The sequence below is a fragment of the Vigna unguiculata genome, unplaced genomic scaffold (assembly GCF_037176805.1).
Source record: "Vigna unguiculata cultivar grain cowpea cultivar isolate G323 ecotype 2 unplaced genomic scaffold, ASM3717680v1 ptg000366l, whole genome shotgun sequence".
NCBI classification, from domain to species: Eukaryota; Viridiplantae; Streptophyta; class Magnoliopsida; order Fabales; family Fabaceae; genus Vigna; species Vigna unguiculata.
Window position 1 is genome coordinate 1 of NW_028197001.1, and position 5,220 is coordinate 5,220.

At 28.3% G+C, this 5,220-nt stretch overlaps 4 non-coding genes across 4 annotated transcripts; 2 read left to right on the forward strand and 2 right to left on the reverse strand.

The window, feature by feature from the left end:
* Positions 1-1,132: 1,132 nt before the first annotated feature.
* Positions 1,133-1,204, reverse strand: TRNAT-GGU (transfer RNA threonine (anticodon GGU)). The gene has a single exon. It is a non-coding gene; the product is annotated as a tRNA-Thr (tRNA).
* A 941-nt stretch (positions 1,205-2,145) lies between these two features.
* On the forward strand, positions 2,146-2,229 carry TRNAY-GUA (transfer RNA tyrosine (anticodon GUA)). The gene has a single exon. It is a non-coding gene; the product is annotated as a tRNA-Tyr (tRNA).
* A 457-nt stretch (positions 2,230-2,686) lies between these two features.
* Positions 2,687-2,760, forward strand: TRNAD-GUC (transfer RNA aspartic acid (anticodon GUC)). Its single transcript has one exon. It is a non-coding gene; the product is annotated as a tRNA-Asp (tRNA).
* Positions 2,761-4,905: 2,145 nt separating this feature from the next.
* Positions 4,906-4,976, reverse strand: TRNAC-GCA (transfer RNA cysteine (anticodon GCA)). Its single transcript has one exon. It is a non-coding gene; the product is annotated as a tRNA-Cys (tRNA).
* Positions 4,977-5,220: the final 244 nt, after the last annotated feature.

Sequence of the window (5,220 nt, forward strand, 5' to 3'; positions counted from 1 at the left end):
GTAAATTTACCAAGAGCTATAGTCATAGCGATCCTCCTATTCAACTACTTCAACCATTTCCCAACACCTCATAGAGCATTTTCAGAGATGGGACGGACCTTGATCATTTATCTCTATTCATTTCTCTCTCTATATATATATAGAATATATAAGTATACTTTCCCTTGTTTTCTAATCGGTTTCGAATAAAAAATCATTTATGGGTCTATTGATATCTAGGGCAAATCCATGAACTCGATGTGGTTATTCCTTATCTATTCTTAAAAATCTTCCAAGTCATCAATCATAAAATCTGCTATGACTCCAAAATCCGATAGAAATTTTTTTTTCAGAACTGTTCAAGAAACAAATGATCCCCTGTTTCACTTCTTATACCTAGCGGATCTTCAGACATATTTCTCTCCTTTCATCAAAGAAACTTATTCTTGAAGTTTGGTTGTGAATTGACTTCTATTTTGTCTAGGAAACTACTGTAGGATCATAGGTTTTCTAAATTTCTATTTCATTTACAGTTTTTTCTTTAGTATTTCATTTTTTTTTATAAATACTATAATAAAAAGAAAAAACTGTAAATGAAAGTTTTTGTCTCATATATATGAATTGCTGGAAAAATATCGTACACATCGATATGAAAAGAAACTATTTGATATGTGAAGACATAATTTAATGTATTTTTCTATTATTTCTATAAGATTCTATCTAATCTTATAGAAATAATAGAAATTTATGGAAAAAAATATGTTTCATTTTAATTTTAAAAAAACTTGTTTGGTGGAACTTGAAATTCGTATTAAGGCCCTTCTGAGTAAAGAAAAGGCATAACCTTTTTTCTTAGTTCAGAAACAAGAAGATTTCATTGGAAATATTCAGAGATTCTTAGGGAGTCTAAACGAAAAAAGTCTTAAAAAGAAAAAAAATTGTTCGAATTGAATCTTTATCAAATTTGAATATCAGAATAGTAGATATAAATATAATTCAACGGGTTAGGTCCACTTACTTTTTTTTATTTTTCCATTATTGAATTTTACACTTTTTCTTTTTTATTACAAATAGAAACTTTTTCAAAATATCAAGAATCTTTTTATTCTTCCTTCAAATAGAAAGACTATTGCTTTTGAAAAAAAAAGTAAAAAGCCCCTTATCGGATTTGAACCGATGACTTACGCCTTACCATGGCGTTACTCTACCACTGAGTTAAAAGGGCCCTTTTTCTTTCTTTCAATTTCTAAATAAGGAACTAGCATGACTAGTACATATATTTGTTACTGTGTATACTTATTCTATAAATTTATATAAATTATTTCTATAAATTTATATAAATTATATAAATTAAATGATATAAATGGGATTAGAATACATGTACATCAATATCTATTATTTGTATAATGACTCATCAAAGAACAAAAAATTGGATTTACCTAGTGAATAGAATATAGTTAAAAAAAAGAATTGATTAAGATTGGATTTGATCCATATCAAATATATTATTTCAAAATGGATTCTTGAAGTCATTCTAATCATAACACTAAATTCTTTTTATTGATACATAAATGTACTCACAAAATAAAATATTTCATCGAAACATTGATAAAATCGAATCATTGATAAAATGGATTCAATATGTTCTGTCCCTAAACCAAATTTTTATTTTTTTATTGAAAAATTCTATTTTCCAAAGTTTTTTTTCTTAGTATTAGATATAAATCTACCTATCGAATCTTAGTATTAGTAATAAATGATAGAAATGAAGTTTTAACCTCTCGTCCTTTGCAACAAACGAATCATTCCTGTGAAGAATTTTCTCTTTATTGGAACATTACTTCTTTTTTTTTCTTATTATGACTGGAATAAAAAAATTTAGAAATATAAATGATTAATAAAAAATTTCTATGGAATTATGAAAGAACGAAAAATATTTTTTTTTATCGAATCATATCATTATATTGACAATTGCAAAAAACTGTTCATACTATGAACGTAGTATAATGGCGGTCGGGCAAGTATGCCCCCATCGTCTAGTGGTTCAGGACATCTCTCTTTCAAGGAGGCAGCGGGGATTCGACTTCCCCTGGGGGTAGGGTGTTACGAAAGGAAGTTGATCAAAAATTTTCAATAAAAACTGAAATGTATTCTTCCTATTGTGCTGGGTCGATGCCCGAGCGGTTAATGGGGACGGACTGTAAATTCGTTGGCAATATGTCTACGCTGGTTCAAATCCAGCTCGGCCCAAGAATTTGCCGATCCACTATGAAATTCTATAACCCATTTATAGTTCTCTGGAAATGACTGATGTGCTATGATACGGAAGAATCAAAATATTAAACATATCTAAGGTTATTTCTTTTTTTTCTGTATTCCATATTTCTTTCCACAAATTCAAAATCTTGTTAATAATCGGTATTCATGTCAAGATCTGTAAGTAGAAAATATAAGGAAAAATTGAAAAAAAAAATATTTTTTTTTCATTGATTCAATTTTCAATCGATTTGTTAATAGAATAAGAATAAGAAACGGATTACGAGTAATTTGTGTCGATCTCACTAAAGTGGATATCGATATACATATCAATATATAAAAAAATGCGCTTTTTTCATTTACAACAAAAAGGTTCGAATCCGAAATAGAAAAAGAAAAGGTTTGACAGAAACGGTCCGTAAAAATATTTATACAGTACACCCCTTTCCCTGGGATTGTAGTTCAATTGGTCAGAGCACCGCCCTGTCAAGGCGGAAGCTGCGGGTTCGAGCCCCGTCAATCCCGTTGGATATAAATCCAAAAAAATAAAAAATAAATTCCTTTTTTGTGTATTTGTAGGGAATCAAATTGATAAACAAAATTTTATTTGGGGCCCCCCCCTGCTTTTTCATTTGTTTCGCCGAAAAAGGAAGGAAAGGGATTTTGGACTTTCATCAAGAATAAATGTTTTTTTGTTTTATTTAGTATGGATAAAAGATCTTCCTATGTTATACTATTTCATGAGTTGATTTGATAGCTCAGATTTTGTGATTCATGATATTGATCCGATTTGATATCATTGAAATCCAATTTATACCATTGTTGAAAGATTGAACATTTCTATGGGATTAAATCCCGAATTTTTTTTTTAGAAATTTAAGAGAAATAGAACATAATAAAGATTATGGAAGTAAATATTCTCGCATTTATTGCTACTGCACTGTTTATTCTAGTTCCTACTGCTTTTTTACTTATAATTTATGTAAAAACGGTAAGTAAAAGTGACTAATTTCACTGAAATATGATTTCTTCATTTTTATGAATGATTTAAAAAAATGATCGTACAATCAGCGTAATCCAGATAGTAGAAATCAATTTGATTTCTACTATCTGAGAATTGCGTCCAATTTTTTTTTTCAGATTCTTTTTACAAACAATTCCGGTATCTTAGGAAAAAAAGGGGGTAAAAAAACAGGAATGGTTATTACACGGTCCGCCATTTTCCATATATATATATATCTATATAACCAGGTTAAGCGTCAGTTCATCGAAATAGAAATTTTAAGAAAAATTTGATTGGAATAGGAATCCATTTCTTCTTCTTTTTGATTCCCTTGTTTTTCTCAAAATAGGAATATGGGAATAATGAAAATATTTGTTTGATTGAAAGAGTATTTTCAATTCCTATAAGATACATAGAATACATTACACTACTAAAATATAATAGAATCAAGATAGATTTTCTATTTGAACTCAATTAATTAGTATTAGTTTAAATGAAATATTTTCATTCAATAGTTTCGAAATTCAAAAATTCAGGTAGAAATCAACAAGGTTACTTGGATCCCTTAACTCAATTTTTAGTATCCCTATAGCCCACTTCTTCCCCATACTACGAGGGAAAGGGAAAATGAAAAAACTACCATTAAAGCAGCCCAAGCAATACTTACTATATCCATGTAAATTTTGTCTCCTATCTCTATAAATATGAAGGAACTATTTCATTATTTTTTCAAATTTTTTATTCTATTCTTTTTTTTGTATTATTCGCTAAAAATACTATACTATAATAGTGGAATTGCTATTACAGAGTCAAAAAAAGGATTCTGGGCTAACATCATTCACGAAAAACAAGAATTCATTCTATTTATTAGTTATTAGAACATCTAAAAAGTTTTTTTTGATTATTTTTAGTAAAATCATAAAACATTAAACATAAAAAAATTATAGGAAGTTATAAGTCAATGAATGTTACTACCAGGTGGGAATATTAAGATTTCTCTTTTATCATTTCCTTAAGGATTTCATAAAAAAAGAATCAAGACAGATTCATTTGCATACTTATACTCTTCTTTCTATTTGAAATAGTCCCTTAAATGTCTCCCAATTCGTTCTCTAAAATAATTAAAAAAACTTTTTTTCTTTTCTATTCGATTTTAGAATCAAAACTTTTTAATTTTATTAGAATATAGAATATGAAAATCTAAAGAATACTTTTTTTGAATATTACGAAAGCGAATTAGCTAAATTAAAGCTATTAAATAGAATTGATCTAAATAAATAATATTGATAAAATGTGGAAGCACTCATAAACTTTAAATTAGTCTGTATAGAAGGTTTTTCTTCTGCCTTTTCTCTACCTAAAAATGGACTTTCCTATCCGACTTATTCTTAATCCAATCTAATAAAAGACCCAGTCAGGAGACAGACACTACAATAGTTGTGTAGTGAACGAACTATCATTTCTAAATTTATGGATTCCTTTTCACTACTAGAATCTTTCCTTGAATTCGAGACAAAAATATTTACAACATTTTTTAAGCTACTGATGCTTATAATTTCGAATCAAACGCAATTCTCAAGACTCCTTTTCCCTCGCTTGCTTCTGTTGGAAAAAAAGTTTTCTAAAAAAACGTAATATAATCTTTCATTTACAGTTTCTTATCGATCAGGCGACACCCGGATTTGAACTGGGGAAAAAGGATTTGCAGTCCCCCGCCTTACCACTCGGCCATGCCGCCAATAAAAATATAGATATGAAGTTTTTGAGAATACTCCCCCCTTTTCTTTCTATTGAAAAATTGAAAAACAATCTTGAGACAAATCGCAACCGTTAACTATTCTTTTATGAATTATTCTTGAATATTTGAATAGAAATTTTTTTTTCTTAATGAGATCAGAAAATAAAAATTGATACATAACCAATCAATATTGCTTTTTTTTTTAACTTTGTTCATTCTAATTATAACAGCAACTTTCAATATA